At 45.4% G+C, this 16,781-nt stretch overlaps 1 protein-coding gene across 1 annotated transcript in view; it reads right to left on the reverse strand.

Moving 5' to 3' along the window:
- Positions 1-16,781, reverse strand: part of PCSK2 (proprotein convertase subtilisin/kexin type 2) — a 238,064-nt gene that overhangs the window by 110,157 nt on the left and 111,126 nt on the right. The window lies entirely within an intron of this gene.

Genomic DNA, 16,781 nt, shown 5'->3' on the forward strand with positions numbered 1-16,781 from the left:
TGCTGCCCTGGGAGGTGAGGGAGGCTGCGGCTGAGCGGTTCCTCACTTCCCTGCTTCACACGTGGACACAGGAAGGCCCGGGCTTATTTGCCAGAAAAATTCTTAATTCTGCAAGAAATTGTCCATGTAGAGAAGTAGTGGGTGTGCCATTTGCTCTGTGATTTCTTTGTGGGGAGTAAGGAGTCCAACAAGAGACATTCCCTGTGATACAGTAAACCCCTACCCCTTGAAAGTGAGGTGAAAGTGTTTGTCGCTCAGTCGTATCCAACTCATTGTGACCCCACAGACTGTAGCCCGCCAGGCTCCTCTGTCCATGGGATTCTCCAGGCAAGAATAGAGGAGCAGACTGCCATCTCCTACTCCAAGCAGTCTTCCCCACCCAGGGATTGAACCTGCATCTCTTTACCACTGAAACTCTGGGAAGCCCTTAATTTGCTACCTCAAGCTTCAATTCTATTTAGATTCTTCACAGATTGGGCACCCCAAACCTGAATTTCTTCGTCCTGACAATTCTTCACAAATTTATTGTTTCTTTGTCTAAAAAGTATAAAAGCTGCCTGCTTTGGTCACTTCTTAGGTCCTATGGGTTCTATGAGACCTCCATGTGCATGAATTAAATTTTGTTTCTTTTTCTCCCATTAATCTGCCTCATGTCCATTTCAGTATTAGGCCAGCCGTGGGACCTGTGAGCAGCACAAGGGAGGTTTCTTCCTCCCCTACACTCTCAACCTGTAAAGAGCCACCAAATGCCCCCTCTCAAAGCTTCTGGTTACTGGAATTTCCAGTACAGGAACTGGAGCTTGCCTGCCCATCCTGAATGCCCATCTTTCCATTTTGGTCCCACACCCAAGTCTTCACCTGCTCTGCTCTCAGATGGGGGTCTTGCCTGGCCTCCCTTGGTTGGTGCTGGACCCATGATATAGACTTATGTTGGAAAACTCTGCAGGTTGTTCCCAGAAGCATGAGAACAGGAAGACTCTCTCAGATTTCATCTTTTCCAATAACAGTGGAGGAATGGCTGTCACAACGTCACTTCAAATTCAGACCAAGTGCATTCTAATGAAAAGGCTGTCTAACTTCATTTCCATAAAATTAATTTTTAATTTCATAAATTAGTTTTTAATGGAGACCAGCGATGCTTTGGAATGCCATGCTCGCTGGACAGCATCCTCCTTGTAACTCAGAAGCACTGCAGCGTGACTTGAGAGGTCTATAGTTTTGCACCTTGTGTTATTAAAAACCAAGAATTCTAAGACTGTAGAGTGCTTTCTGAATCACGTCCTCAGTGAAGATCACAGTTAGAGTTCCAAGAGGGATGAACACCTTTAAGACATATATTTTCACTTGTTACTCAAAAACTAGATAACAGCGTCTCCCCTACAATGGTACCATATACTGCCATCAGTCGCTTTTGTGTTTTGGTTCTTGTCCAATTCTAACTTGCATTTAAACCTAATTTTTACATAATAGTAATCACATCATTCATAAAATTGAGCACCCTTTCTTTATTGAGTATCTGACCATAAGAATTTTAATACATTGCTACATAGCTCTCATCTTTTAATTTTTAATGGCTTTCTAAACATTCCATAGAGGAATGTACCATAACTTACACAACGAGTTCCCTCTTAGTGGTCATTTAATTGTTTTCTATTATAAGTGAAATTGCCATGAGCAGAGAGATGAGGTTATAAACTATTTTTAAAGACCTCTGGGGAAGGTTTCAGTGTTACAATTCTACGTGTGATAAAGCTCTTAATGTCAGAGAAGTATTTCCTAGCATCTATAATCTTCTCTCACATTATAACTAAAAGACCATTTTTATTCTCTTTTCTTCCTCCTACGAACTGTAACCTTTCACAGATGATTCCTTTCATTACCACTTAGATGTAGGACCATTGACATGCATAAAACTTAACCACGGTTTCTCGCCTTTAAAAAAAAAAATATATATATATATATATACATATAACATACAGTTAGCTTCAGTATTTAGTTTTAGAATGCTCCCCCAAGTTGGTTCATTGACTTAAACATTTATACAAATAAAAAAATATGAGAAAGCAGGTGTATGTGTTACTGGGTATTATTTTATTACAAATGAACAGATGGATATTCTACGATTCAGGTTCAGGTTTTAAACCTTAATTGGAAACATGTACAAACACAGATTTTGCTGGAACAACTCCACCTATTGCCTTCCCTTCCTTGTGTCTCCCCTCAATGAAGAGATTTTCAGTCCACAAACGTTTTTGTGAATCTACAATATGCTAGTTACAGACGGTACTAGGGTGAGGCAGACATCCCTGCATGTTGGCATACTCTTTTACAAGTTGCATTAACAAGGTACTTTCACTACATTTAATTTTCCCTGGTGGCTCAGATGGCAAAGAATCTGCCTGTTATGCAGGAGACCAGGGTTCGATCCCTGGGTAGGAAAGACCTCTTGGAGAAGGGATGGCAACCCACTCTGGTACCCTTGCCTGGAGAATCCCATGGAGAGAGGAGTCTGGTGGGCTACAGTCCATGGGGTTGTAAAGAGTCAGACACAGCTGAGCAACTAACACTTTTAGTTTCATTCTTCCCCACTTGTGTGCAGGTACAGTTCCAGTTGAGGAAACAAAGGTTCAGAGACCATTGGCCAAAAATTGAAAACATGGCAGTCACCCAAGTTGATCAGTTCTAAATGGTGTGAACTTTCCGCTAAAGCACACAGCCTCTCCCTGAGGCATGGAACATAGTCGACCTTCACCGCGTATAATTTCCTAGGGATCAGGGCGGGGATCACTTCCCTGCTGGGCTGACAATTAAATAGCTGATAATTAGCACCTACTGTGCTGGACAATAGCATCCGGAGAAGACAATGGCAGCCCACTCCAGTCCTCTTGCCTGGAAAATCCCATGGACGGAGGAGCCTGGTAGGCTGCAGTCCATGGGGTCATGAAGAGTCAGACATGACTGAGCGACTTCACTTTCACTTTTCACTTTCATGCATTGGAGAAGGAAATGGCAACCCACTTCAGTGTTCTTGCCTGGAGAATCCCAGGGATGGGGGAGCCAAGTTGCACAGAGTCGGACACGACTGAAGTGACTTAGCAGTAGCAGCAGCAGTGCTGGGCAAGGGAGAGGCCAGGAGAAAGGGGGGCAATCTAGGGATCTGCCTCCAAAGGGCGGGAGAACATCTAGGCTTGCAGTAAGCCTGTGAAGAAAAACCATAAAACACGGAACTAAGGTGGGGCTGAGGGCAGTGGTTTGTGATCTGTGATGCTATTGATTGAGTCACACTATGCTTTTCTGTGTCATGGGCGTGCTCAGTTGCCCAGTTGTGTCTGACATGTTGTGACCCCATGGACCATAGCCCACCAGGCTCCTCTGTCCATGGGATTCTCCAGGCATGAATACTGGAGTGGGTTGCCATGCCCTCCTCCTGGGGAACTTCCCGACCCAGGAATTGAACTCAAGTCTCTGGTGTCTTCTGCACTGGCAGGCAGATTCTTTACCAATGAGCCTATTACAGGTTGACCTATGTCCCCTAGAAGATATGTTGAAGTTGTCACCCCTGGTAGCTCTGAAAGTGATCGAGTTTGGGGACAGGGCCAGTGTATATGTGATTAGTTCAGGTGAGGGCAGCCTGGGTCCTAATGCAGTACAGCTGGTGTCCTCATAAGAAGAGGATGAAGACAGACACACACACTATGGTGATGTAATAGAGTATGTCATCAGGATAAACTCATTGCTGGGTAGGACTTTAAATTCTCATCAGGCAGTTATTGCCAAATGCCCCCCAGAAAGCTTATACTGAATTGCATGCTCACTGACAGTGCATGAGAATGTGGGGAACTTGAGAACGTGTGGCCCTCAGACACCCTAACGTGGCTATTCTGTTTTGGGGGCCTGGGGTGCCACCTGGGAACCTGTTCTTGAAGAACTCCTAGAGGATCACGCCGTGTGTCCTGGACTGAGGTCTCTGGGAGACTGCAAACTCCAAGATCCCCTCCTGATTCTCTGGTGCGTCAGTGATGCAGGAAGCAGAGGTGCCGAGCCTGGACGAACAGAGCAGTACACTTGGCCCTGGCCTCCGTGTCTCTCGAACTTCCCAGGTGATTCCTAAGAGCCCCGGGGCTTGGGCAGCTGTGTGCTAGACTCTATCCGCTTCTTGTCTCTTGACCCCGTCCTGACACATCACAGAGAAAGGAAATCGAACTATGGATGAGAGAGGGACAGAGTGCATCTACACCAAGCAACTTCAAGGGTGTGCTCTCTGGAGGAGACCAAACCTAAACCCCTAAGAAAATACATTGTATTTGCTTACAAAAAATTAAATCTCTCCTTATTCATCTCAGGCTGCTTGCTGGGAGGTGGGGGAGGGGAGGCTGGGAAGGGGTGGGGAGTGGGAAGAATATCCAGAATGCAGCAAATTGTCCAAAGAACACAGCTCTTAAAAATAAAAATTAAAACTCTCTTAGTTTGTATGGTAAATTACCTAGCCTGTATCAGCTGAGGACTTTCTTTTCCTGATAGGTTCAGACAAAACAAAAATAGCTCTTCCAGAAACATTGTGCCCAATACATCAGCTAGAACATCCGTGGGTGGACTTGACATTGAGTCCACATGGGGTGCAGGGTGAAGGCTGGAGAGACGGCCCTCTGGCCCCTGGCCTGATTATCTGTCGTGGCTCTCCTGGGATGGGGAAAGGACCCTCCTTTCTGGTGCCTGAGATGCCAGAACCATGCTGCGGGGCTGTCCTTTTAAGTTTTGAGATGCTGGTGAAAATTGAAATGTATTGAGTTGGGCTTCACCTCATGGGAAGGACAATATAGCTTGACTTTTATTGAATATAAAACGTGGAAGGAGAGGCTGCGTGACATTGTGGACAAGAGCTGGCCTTTGGGACAGACAGGTGTGAATTAGAGACTCTGATGTACCTACTGTTCACTATCATGAGATCTCAAGCAACTTACAGAAACTATTTGAGGCTCAGTTTTTTTCACCTGTAAAATGGACATGAGACGTAGTACCCACTTACACTGATTGAGCTGACTGTGTGCCAGGAGGTGTTTTAATCCTTTGTGTACATCATCTCAGATAATTTTCACAACAATCTTGGGGCAGAAGAGAGATTAGGAGTGAAGGCACGAAAAGTATGCAGGGAGCCAGAGGAGGAGCCATGAGTCAGATCTGTTACAGGTTGAATTATGACCCCCTGAAAAATTCGCATGTTAGTGCTCTAACCCCCAGTGTGTCAGAATGTGATTGGGTTTTTTTTTTTTTTTTTTTTGAGGAAGTGTCTTAGATAATTCTGTTAAAATGAGGTCACTAAGGTGAGCCTTAATCCAGTATGGCTGATGTCCTTTATAAGAAGAGAAATCTGAACAAGGACCCATGGAGGAATGATATCAAGGCATAGGATAAAGATGGCCACCTGCAGCTCTTTGCAACTCTATGGACTGTAGCTGCCTGGTTGCTCTGTCCATGGAATTCTCCAGGCAAGAATACTGGAGTGGTTTGCCATTCCTTTCTCCAGGGAATCTTCCTGACCCAGGGGTCGAATCCAGGTCTCCTGCACTGCAGGCAGATTCCTTACCATCTGAGCCACTAGGGAAGCCCCTCAAAGCAGCTCAGGGTGTCTTTAATTCACTCTTCCTGCTCTTAGCTAGCAGAAGACAAATCAAGTTCAACATGGTGAGAGTAACCAGCTGAAGTCATTCCCATGAGTGTCTTAACTGCAGAAGACCCCCTGCAGGAAAAGCACATAACCACCTCTCTTCCTGTGAATTTCCAAGGCAGCATGTTAGCTCTGAGTTTGAACCAAGGAACTGAAGGCAGCTCATCAAACAAGAAACCCAGAAAGGCCATCACTGCTGGATGAGGTGGGAGATTAGGGAAGAAGGAGGCCACATAAATTTAGATATTCCAATTCACCGCTTTCTACCAACCATTGGCCTTGGCTATCAAGATCCTGAGGCAGAGGTCTGCGGAGGGAAGACTTGTCCCAGGGGCTTCCTTCACCTGAGGTGGGGGCAGGGAGCTGGCAGAGAACATTCAGAGAGTCTGGCGGCTTAATTTCCTCCTTGAGTAGGCAGGTATGACTTCTCTGCAAGTCCAATTATAGGCAAATCACAGGGCTTAACTTTTCAAAGAACAGGGAGTTAAGCCATAATGATGGTTGAATGCACGATATTGATCCCCCTCATTTAGAGAGGTTTGCCCATCTTTCAAGGATGAAGAAGATCAATTGAGAAGAGAGGATACGGTTGTGTGCCTCCGGCCACAGTTCCAGTCACTGCCTCTTGGTGACAAGATATTAACAAATTGCTATCTATCATCTAAAGCTGTATATACAAGATATACTTTGAGCTAAGTCAATGTAATTAGGGAAGGATCAAAAGATGCTTCTAGCAGAGCCAAGGATAGAGACCACAGATGGGATTGCCTGTAGGAGGTAAACTATAGCTGGAAGGTGTGTGTAACGTCTTGAACGTCACAAGTAGGGTTTCGGGGATTTTATTACAAAAAATAACATTAAAAGATGGTAGAAGCTGTGCTGGGTGTTGGGGCAGGGCTGGTTAGACTGGAGTACACTTGAGGGGATGACTTTCTGGGGATGCCAGGAACCCCTAAATGCTGTCTGGGATCACAATGATGTGACCCTTTCATTGAGGTTTTCCTGAGAAATGTGGGAAAGAAGCAAAGCAAGGCTCAGCGGCTTTAGCATATTAATAGTTTTTGGCTACACACATAATGACTTGATGCAGAGTCTGCTGGCCAGGAGGTCGGCTCTGATTCCCATTGCAGGAGGGCAGAAGGACCTCAGGCTAACACAGAAGGCTCCCAGGAGGTCAGATGGAGGGAGGAGGAGTGAGGCGAAGGCTCTGCGCTGTCCATGCCAGCTGCGGCCCCTCCAAGTGTCCTCACACACGACTCACCCACTCAGTGCTCCATCTTCCTGGAAAGGCACCGAGGTAAGAAGTGAAGACAAGCCAGCGGGGCCCACAGAGAAGGTGCTTGTGGCACCCAGCTGGGAGGAAGTGGCTGCAGCTGAACCTAGAACACACAGCTTCCAGAAACTTCCTCCCTTGCACAGCCTCCATAGTGATGATGGTACCTGGTTCACTTCTGCTAATGGGCCAAACAGAGGATGCTGGGTAGGATGTCCCCAGGATCCCTAGTCCCCATTCTACATTTGACTAGGGGTTCAAGAGTGTGCTTCTGGAAGGAACAGGTGACTCTGACAGCAGGTACAAGGCAAGTCTCATGAATTATGTCTACTTTTGGTCACCTCTTTAGGCAGAACTGTAGTGTCAGGGGCGCCTGGCTTGGTCCTATGGGTTTGTTACCTTAGCTTTGCTTCCATGATCATAGGGTACTGATGATATTCCAGCCCAGATGCTGCCCCACAAATGTGTGTAGGGAAAAAGGGGATGGGTGGAGGGGTGGGTGATTTCGTTCAAGACATGGCTTTGCTGCTAAGTCACTTCAGTCATGTCCAACTCTGTGTGACCCCATAGATGGCAGCCCACCAGGCTCCCCCGTCCCTGGGATTCTCCAGGCAAGAACACTGGAGTGGGTTGCCATTTCCTTCTCCAATGCATGAAAGTGAAAAGTGAAAGTGAAGTTGTTCAGTCATGTCTGACTTTTAGCAACCCCATGGACTGCAGCCTGCCAGGCTCCTCCATCCATGGGATTTTCCAGACAAGAGTACTGGAGTGGGGTGCCATTTCCTTCTCCAATGCAGGAAAGTGAAAAGTGAAAGTGAAGTTGCTCAGTCATGTCCGACTCTTAGTGACCCCATGGACTGCAGCCTGCCAGGCTCCTCCGTCCATGGGATTTTCCAGACAAGAGTATTGGAATGGGGTGCCACTGCCTTCTTCAAGTCATGGCTCTACCTGAGTGCTAAAGACCGTGATTGTGGTGCAGTTAACCAGCCCTAGGACTCAGAACCGGAAAGAACAGGTTCAGTCCTGGTGTAAGGGGTTAGCTTCTTATTTATGTGTTCTGAGGTAGGTCCCTTAGGTCTCTGAGTCATGATTTCCTCATCTAGGTCAGGGGTGTTTTGTAAATAAAGTTTCTCAAATGCTGCTGTGCTTGTTTGTTTATCTCCTGCCTCTGGCTTCCTTCACTGCAATGGCAGATTTGAGTGGTTGTAACTGAGGGCATGGGCTTCCCTGGTGGCTCAGATGGTAAAGAATCTACCTGCAATGCAGGAGTCTTGGCTTTGATCCCTGGGTCAGGAGATTCCCTGGAGAAGGCAATGGCAATCCACTCCAGTCTCCTTGCTTGGAGAATTCCATGGACAGACCATGGGATGGCAAAGAGTCGGATATGACTGAGAGACTGAGCAAGCGCGAACAACTGAGGCCATGGGGCTCACAAGTCTGAAGTAGGTGCTCTCCGGCCCTTTACAGAAAGTTTGTGGACCCCCCAGTGTATAGCATGGAGATGGTAGAATTCTTGACCAGACAGGCTGATGGTGAGGATCATATGGAACGACTGTTCCTTTGTGGACACCAACTGGCACATGTTACATGTTACTGCCTATCAGAGGATGGATAATGTGTGTATGGGATCCATCTCCTCTATGAGTGTGGAAGCAGGGGCAGAATTCTGAGTAGTGGTGCAAATGGTGGGATGTGAGGGGCACAAAGAAAGCTTCTGGGGATGATTCAGATCACCCCCCCTGAACATGGGCACACTGACTGGGTTCCAGCCATGAAGGGTTAAGCCTTCAGCATCCAGATTATGTCTCTGCTTGAAAAGATTTGAAGAACAAATCCTCTGGGGACAGCAACACATCCAGGTGTTACCACTTAGCAACACGTGTGCAGGAGCTCATTAGTGAGATGGCTTTTCTTGACGATGCTGATTGAGATTGGTCCAAGGAAGGAATGGGAGTTTATGCAAAAGGTCATTTTCAAATTCTTGGGCAGTTTCTTGCAAGTCAGGGAGAAGTGCTTACTGAAAGCAACAACAAAGGATGCAGGGCTTAGAACCGGGAGGCCCTGGAAGAGGGAGGATTAAGACAAAGGAGGTGAGAGGGCAGTGAAAACCCTCTAGACTTGTTTGCTTCCCGAGACATTCTTTACGCCTGGTGTGTCTTCAGTGTGGAAGGATATGCTGACTGTTGATTAGTTATAATATAGGTTGCATTGTTTCTTTATACATTTTCAGTTGGTGAACAAGCCAAAAAGTAGTCTGCTACAGAACATAAGTGGATTCTTGAAAATTTACAAGCTCCTTTACTTAAACTCACACACACTGAAGGTTTGATTTTTGGGGTTAGGACCATAGTCCAAAGAATTAAGGAACAGGGTTCAGGCCTGGCAATGGGGGACTGAATATTCCATTTCTCAGTGGGTTCTTCCTAAAGGGCATGTATTTTTCATCTTTCTCAAAGGCTAACCTCTTTGTCAATAGCAATGCCCTGTCAGTTCTTTCCTCTTATCCATATTTCATTAATTGCCAATGGAACAATCCCAGATTGACAGAGTGGAAAAGGAGATGTGTGTATAAATGATAACTGGCATATGTCTAAAGTATACGGGGGCTGGTGACTGTGCCTCCCCCGCACCAGGCGGCTGGAGAGTAATTCATATGTCAAGCCAAGCAGCCCACAAATGACGAAACACCAACAAGGAATAAAGGTCAGAGTGATCGATTCTTCTACTTAATGCACAGAGCACCCAGTGTGCAGCATTAACGAGCCCCAGCCCAGCAATGCAGAACAAATGAAGAAAGTCACACACCGACTTTGCAGTTGTGCTCCTGGAAGGTACAGAAACCATCATGTGCTTGGATCTGCACTCTGAGAAATGCCAGGAGGGAACAGCCTCTCATTCTGCAGTCTCCTTTCCTATGCTTGCTGTAACACATCTCCAAACTCAGTAGCTTAAAGCAACATAAATTTATTTTCTTACAGTCCTGAAGGCTAGAAGTCTACAATTGAGCTGTGAGCAGGGCCGTATTCCTTGCAAAGGCCCCATTTCCTTGGCTTTTTATGCTTCTACAGGCTGCATGCACTCGTTGGTTCACGGTCCCCTCCTCTAGGGCTTCCTGGTGGCTCGGTGGTGAGGGATCCACCTGCCAGGGCTGCGGATATGGGTTTGATCCCTAGGTTGGGAAGATCCCCTGGAGAAGGAAATGGCAACCCACTTCAATATTCTTGCCTGGGAAATCCCATGGATAGAGGAGCCTGGTGGGCTACAGTCCTTGGAGTTGCAAAAGAGTCAGACGCAATTAGGGACTAAACAACAAACACTTCCTCCAACTTCTCTGGGAGCAACAGTGGATCAAATTCTTCTTACATGGTACCCCTCTGACTTCCTCTTCTGCTTCCATCTGATGAAGTATTTGTGATGATAGAGCTCTGGATAACCCAGGATAATCTCCCTATCTTAAAGCCAGCTGATTAGAAACTTTAACTAGCTCTCACCATGTACCATAACATATTCATGGGCTCTCATGAATGACCTAAGGATTCATGACCTAAGGATTAGGTCATGGACATCTTTGGGGGCCAGTATTTTTCCTACCACATGCAGGACGGGAGCTAACATCTATGGTGGGGAAGTGAGGCTGAGTGTAGACCAGTTCTACTGAAGACACCCGTACAGGAAAAAAGGAAGTTTGATGGAGAAACTGAGCACCCAGAATTCACTGGAAAAAGAAACAAAGCAGCTACATTATTGGATGAATCAATGTGCCGATGAAACTTATCTAGTAGTAGAAGGACCATAGTGGAGTAACTGGAACTGTTTCTATCAACAGCTGAGGCATGATTCTAATTCAGGAGGAATGGTCCAGTTCATGGATGAGGATCTTCACCCCAAAGGATATTAGCAGGTTGAAGTGATTGGCTTAAATTGACTAAATAAAATATGACAGTGCAAATGGACATACAATGTTATTCTTCGGTTAAAAATAATCAGTTGTACAATTACAGGGAAGAGAAGAGTGTCTTGGTGGGAGGGGAGGGTTTCAGATGTCTCCATGGTGACTCACTGATAAAGTACCTGCCAATGCAGGACACTTGGGTTCAATCCCTGGGTTGGGAAGATCTCCTGGAGGAGGAAATGGCAACCCACTCCAGTATTCTTGCTGGAAAATCCCATAAACAGAGGAGCCACAGTTCGTGGGTTGCAAAAAGTCAGACATGACTGAACATACATGCATGTAGCTTAACATGAAAGAATAATAATAGTTAATGAGCAATAGCTAAAAAAGCAAAGTCGAACTCTGGATGCTTTAGGAGAAGTAGGGTCCTAGGTGAAGGATAGAGCAGATGTTTTTGAGACATCTGGTCCGGTTCTGGAGTCCACTTTCAACAGGGCACTTTGCAGATTTGGTGTCCAGAGGAAAGGAAATAGTGTGAAGACAAATCTGAGAAACATCACATTAGGCAACTGGAGATGGTTATAGAAACTCAGTTCACAGGGTAGACTGCGGTAGCAGGGGGCACTCAGTTGGGGAGGGGCTACTGAGTATCCTGGCAGTGACCCAGTTGGGCACAATCTTCCAAGGCCTGATTCAGAAACATCCACTAGTTGAACTATACAATTTTTATTTATTTACCCGCCTCTGACCTCCCACCTCATTTAAAGAAGGGATATTTCTCTGTTCCACTGATATGGGTTTGGCCATGTGTATTGCTTTGGACTGATGCTGGAACAAATATCCTTGTCCACTGTGAGATTTCTTGCCTTCCAGTCATGGCCATGAGAAGAATAATGCCCAGGGTGGGCATTTCACTTTGGGAACTGTCAATCCCAAAAGCCGAGGGCCATCTGTGTGGGTAGAAACTTCCAGGAAGAGCCCTGGTGGCAGTGCACACTATTTTTAGCCATGACATTTGTTCAGAGTATCAGGGAAGTATGCAGGGAGTGTAAGAGAATATTCCATCTCAATCCTGAAAGTCCTTTAGACATTGGAAATTCGGCAAACTATGTGCTCCCAACACTGTCTGAGAAGGTAATATAACTGCTAGGTAAGACCAAGTGCAAGCCAACAGTGAGTCGGAGCGCAAATGCTGGATCTGGATAGAGCTTATTTCATTCAGAAATAGCAGTAAATAAATAAATAAACAAACAAAAGACCCAGAAGAAAAGGAACCCATATAGGAGAACTGGAAAGAAAAATACTAGGAACAAGGTAGGGAAGTCATGCTGAAGACTCAGGCAGAAGCATTATACAAAAAAGTGATTCAACATCAGAGCCAGAAGGAAATTCTTCGATATATTGATTAGAACATAAATCAGGATTTTAATGCAATAGCCAGTCTAAATTCATAAGACTGAGAAGAAAAAACACATCAGGATGAAAAACAAAAAGTGAATTGAGGAAACACAGGACAACTAAAGGGTTTCCCTGCTGGCTCAGCTGGTAAAGAATCCTCCTGCAGTGGGTTCAATCCCTGGGTTGGGAAGATCCCCTGGAGGAGGGCATGGCAACCCACACCAGTATTCCTGCCTGGAGAATTCCCAAGAACAAAGGAGCCTGGCGGGTTGCAGTCCATGGGGTCGCAACGAGTCAGACACAACTAGCACAAATAAGAGGATACCAAGCACAAAAGCAAAATGAAATTTTTTCTGAAAGCAGCAAAGAGCAGAATTGACAAAGCAGAAATGATAAAGGTAAAATTTCACAGTTTTATCAGAAAGAGATAAAAATGGTGAAGAGAAAATTGTCGACGTGTATGTCATGGGACATAGGGCTTCCCTTGTGGCTCAGATGGTAAAGAATCCGCCTGCAGTGTGAGAGACTGTGCAATCCATGGTGTTGCAAAGAGTCAGACATGACTGAACGACTAAGCACACACACAGGAAATAAACAGAGAAACAGATTCAACATAAAAGTTCTAGTTAATGGGGAGATAGGAACATTCCTGAATGCCTGCTCAGTAGCAAATACAACTGATATCTAATGGGAGTAATTTAAGGTCAAATAACCAGTTCTTGGTGCCCTGGAAATCTCCATCTTCAAGCTGCCTGTGTGTTTTTACTTCAGAATCTTCAACTCCTTACTAAAAAGCCTCAAAAGGGGGTGATAAGGGTGGGCTTTCTTATATTTTATTTTTTAATTTTTAAAGATTTTTTTTATGTGGACCATTTTTAAAGTTTTTTATTGAATTTGTTACAATATCGCTTTTGTTTTATGTTCTGGTTTTTTGGTTGCAAGGCATGTGTGATCTTAACTCACTGACCAGGGATTGAACCTGCATTCACCCCCTGTATTGGAAGGAAAATCTTAACCACGGGATCACCAGGGGGATCCCAGACTTTTTTGTCTTATTTGCATGTATTGATGCCAGCATTCTGGATGGATTTCTTCCTTAGAATTTATAGCCAGTGAGGCATCATTTCTGAGATCTAAGGGACGGACTGTATTTTATAAGAGGCGGCATCCTGTAGGGGTGGGTTACGTGGACGTTAGAAAGGACGAAGGTTGAACCTCCAGTCCTGAGAGATCTGAATGTTAACTGGAGGCCCTTCCACTGCTTGTGTTCACTGTGATGAAGAGTAAACTGAGCCTTCAGTCCAGCTCAGAAGCTGCTTGACTGTCTCCTGCTGCTGGCCCTTAGACCTGGGGCAGTAACAGGAGGCGCGCAGTAGTGGGGAGTTGCTCAGACTGAAGGTTCCTAGTTTACCATGGAGCTGGCTCCTCAGCTTGGCGGTGTTGCTAACAGTACTCCTGCCGGGAGAAACTGTTCGCAGCCACTGGAAGAGACACAAAGCAAAACACTTGATTTTATAATTGGAAAGGCTCACCACATTCTCAGCAAGAGTCATAATGTGAGATCTATATATACTTAGTCATATTCCAGGGAATATTTGCATTGCAGCAATAGAGACAAAGTCTCAGAAGCATCTAAGCAGAAAAAAAAAATAACTATATTAACCACAAAGGTATGAAAAATCAAACTGGGCTGCAATAAGAAATGCCAGAAGCCAAGGAGGGAATGCAGACAGGTCAAGAGGTCAGTGTTTGTGTTCAGCTGACAAATTACCCCAAGGTGTAGGGGCTTCAAGCAACCATTAATTTATGGATGCTGTGGGTCAGGAATTTGGAGATGGCACAGAGGGATGGGACTTGTATCTGTGACATTATTTCTGGGGCCTCAGCTGCAATGACTCCAATACTGGCTGTGATTAGAGGGCTGGGGCTGCCTCAGGTGTGAAGATGGTCCTTCCTGGGTTAGGCGCTCAGGCAGATCCGGCCAGAAGAACACGTCATTTCCTGGCAGCCTTGCTTGTTTCCTCTCTCTAGCCAGAAGTTTGTGGGTAAGGCAGAAGTTCAGCTAGGGAAGTTGCTGTCAGTCTCTCACATGTCTACATTCTAGACTTTTCTCTATAGTCACCAGCACCATTTCTGGAGAACGCAGAGGTGCTTTAGTTTGGGACTCAAGGAGCCAGAGCGTTCTCATCCCCACTGCCCAGCCTCCAGTCCCTCTGCCATGACCCAGCCAGGCTGGTTTCCCTATAAATCCGCACGTGTCCTCATGGGCCTCCTGTCTAGGGCACAGGCACTCGTGCCTCAATGTTCTTGTGTCAGAAAATTCACACACATCCCATTGCCCATAGCCTCCCCATTCTGCGATATCTGCTGTGTTTCCTGATCACAGCCATCGGCATTTTTGGTAACTCCCTTGAAAACAAGTTGTTTAAACCACACAGCTGGGACTTGAATAGTCATTTAACACCATCACACAGTTCTTGAACTTGGGTATGGTACCCGCTGTTAAACTGTAATTTCTTGGGGGAAAACAAAACCAATTGTAAAAGTACATTTTGTCTCACTTTCCGAGAACAAACAGTCTGCCCTTTCCATATGACAGTTTTGCATTTGTGGAACAGTGGGCCTGTGAGAGCTCTGTTACCATCTCCACCACCACCTCGTCTGCCCTGGGAGCCTGACGTTATCTGATGGGTCGTGATTTCTAGTCCCTTTTTTTTTCACTTCCAAACATGAATGCGACCCCATGGACTGTAACTGGCTAGGCTCCTCTGTCCATGGGATTCTCCAGGCATGAATCCTGGAGTGAGTTGCCATGCCCTCCTTCAGGGGATTTTCCTGACCTAGGGATCGAACCTGAGTCTCCTGTGTCTCCCACATTGTAGGTGGATTCTTCACCACTGAGCCACCCAGGGAAGCCCATAATGAGCTCCATCATGTTTTATTTCACATAAAAGAATTTGGACTTTGACCCCTCTCCCAAGAAGTTTGCAGGCTGAAAGACACACCCCCCTGCATTGGAAGCACAGAATCTTAATCATTGGACCACCAGTGAAGTCTCTCAATCACTTTTACACATTCAATTTATGAAAACTAAAAAGTTCTGTGTACCCTTAAGGTGTCTTTAGAGTAAGTTCTTATTATTATTTAATTGTTGAATAGATCTCCTGAAAAATGTGATATTCTTGGCAAAAAACATATGGCATGTTGATGTGTTCTGCAAAATCACTCCAAAAGCAAGATGCTATGTGAACATTGTCACAGCCTTTCTGGGACTGCTGTCTTGAATTTGAAGGAAGGGCAATTTGCTCAAAGTTTTTATTGTCAATTTGGACTCACCTAGACTCCTAGAGTTTTGAGACTGTTTTCTCTTTGAATTGCAGCATACGTGCCTGCGTGATCAGTTGTATCCAACTTTTGTGACACCACACCACTGTAGCCTGCCAGGCTCCTCCATCCATATCATTTTCCAGGCAAGAATACTAAAGTGGGGTGCATTTCCTTCTCCAAGGGATCTTCCCAACTCAGGGATTGAACCTGGGTCTCTTGCATCTCCCACATTGGCAGGTGGATTCTTTACCACTGCAACATCATCTATGAATTGCTCTACAAATAAGGTACACTTGTTGTGCCTCCCAGTGGCAGACAAAGCCCCTGGAAGGTATGAACCCTGATCCCCTTTGTTTCTCAGTTCTCAGATGTAGCAGGTGCACAGTAGGAAATCATTAAGTATTTATTTGATTTTTTAAATGAAAGATTTATTGAAGAGAAAGGGAATCTTACTCAGGGTTGCTATGCTCCGAAATGATTCCACAGTAAAGGCAAATAGGTCACTTTATGAAGTCTGGAAAGATGATACAGATGAACCTATTTCCAAGGCAAAAATAGAGACGCAGACATAGAGAACAGATGTGCAGCCGTGGGATGAGGGAAGAAGAGGGTGGGACGACTTGGGAGAGTAGCACTGATATATATACACTATCATGTGTGAAATAGCTAGCGGGAAACTGATGTACCGCACAGGGAGTTCAGCTCGGGGCTCTGTGATGTCCTAGCGGGGTAGGATGGGGGTGGGTGGGAGAAAGGTCAAGAGGGAGGGGATATATGTATCGCTGATTCACTTTATGGTACAGCAGACACTAACGCAATATTGTAAATCAATTATTTTCTGATAAATAATAAAATTTAAAAAGAAAACAAAAACAACCCAAACAGCAACAAGAACAGCATGAAGAAATCAAGTTTATCTTCAGCAGAATAAGCCTGAGTGCAGAGAGACTGCAGGTGCGGAAGTGTATGGGTTCAGGGAGAGGTCCTGTGCCTGCCTGATCTCTGGTTTTCTGTCCTTGAAGCCAAGGAATAACATACAGAATGGAGACATTTAGACCTTATTCTTTTTTCTCTCTCAACACTTTTAAATAACTTTACCATTCATTTCAGGGAAAGCAAGACTGCCATCTTCGTAAGGTCAGACAAGGTGGCTTTCTTCTTTTGCTCCTTCTAGCAACTGGGCAGAAAAGCAAACTTTGTTTTCGGGCTTGAAATGAAATCACTGC

The sequence above is a fragment of the Oryx dammah genome, unplaced genomic scaffold (genome assembly GCF_014754425.2).
Source record: "Oryx dammah isolate SB20612 unplaced genomic scaffold, SCBI_Odam_1.1 HiC_scaffold_10, whole genome shotgun sequence".
Taxonomy (NCBI): domain Eukaryota; kingdom Metazoa; phylum Chordata; class Mammalia; order Artiodactyla; family Bovidae; genus Oryx; species Oryx dammah.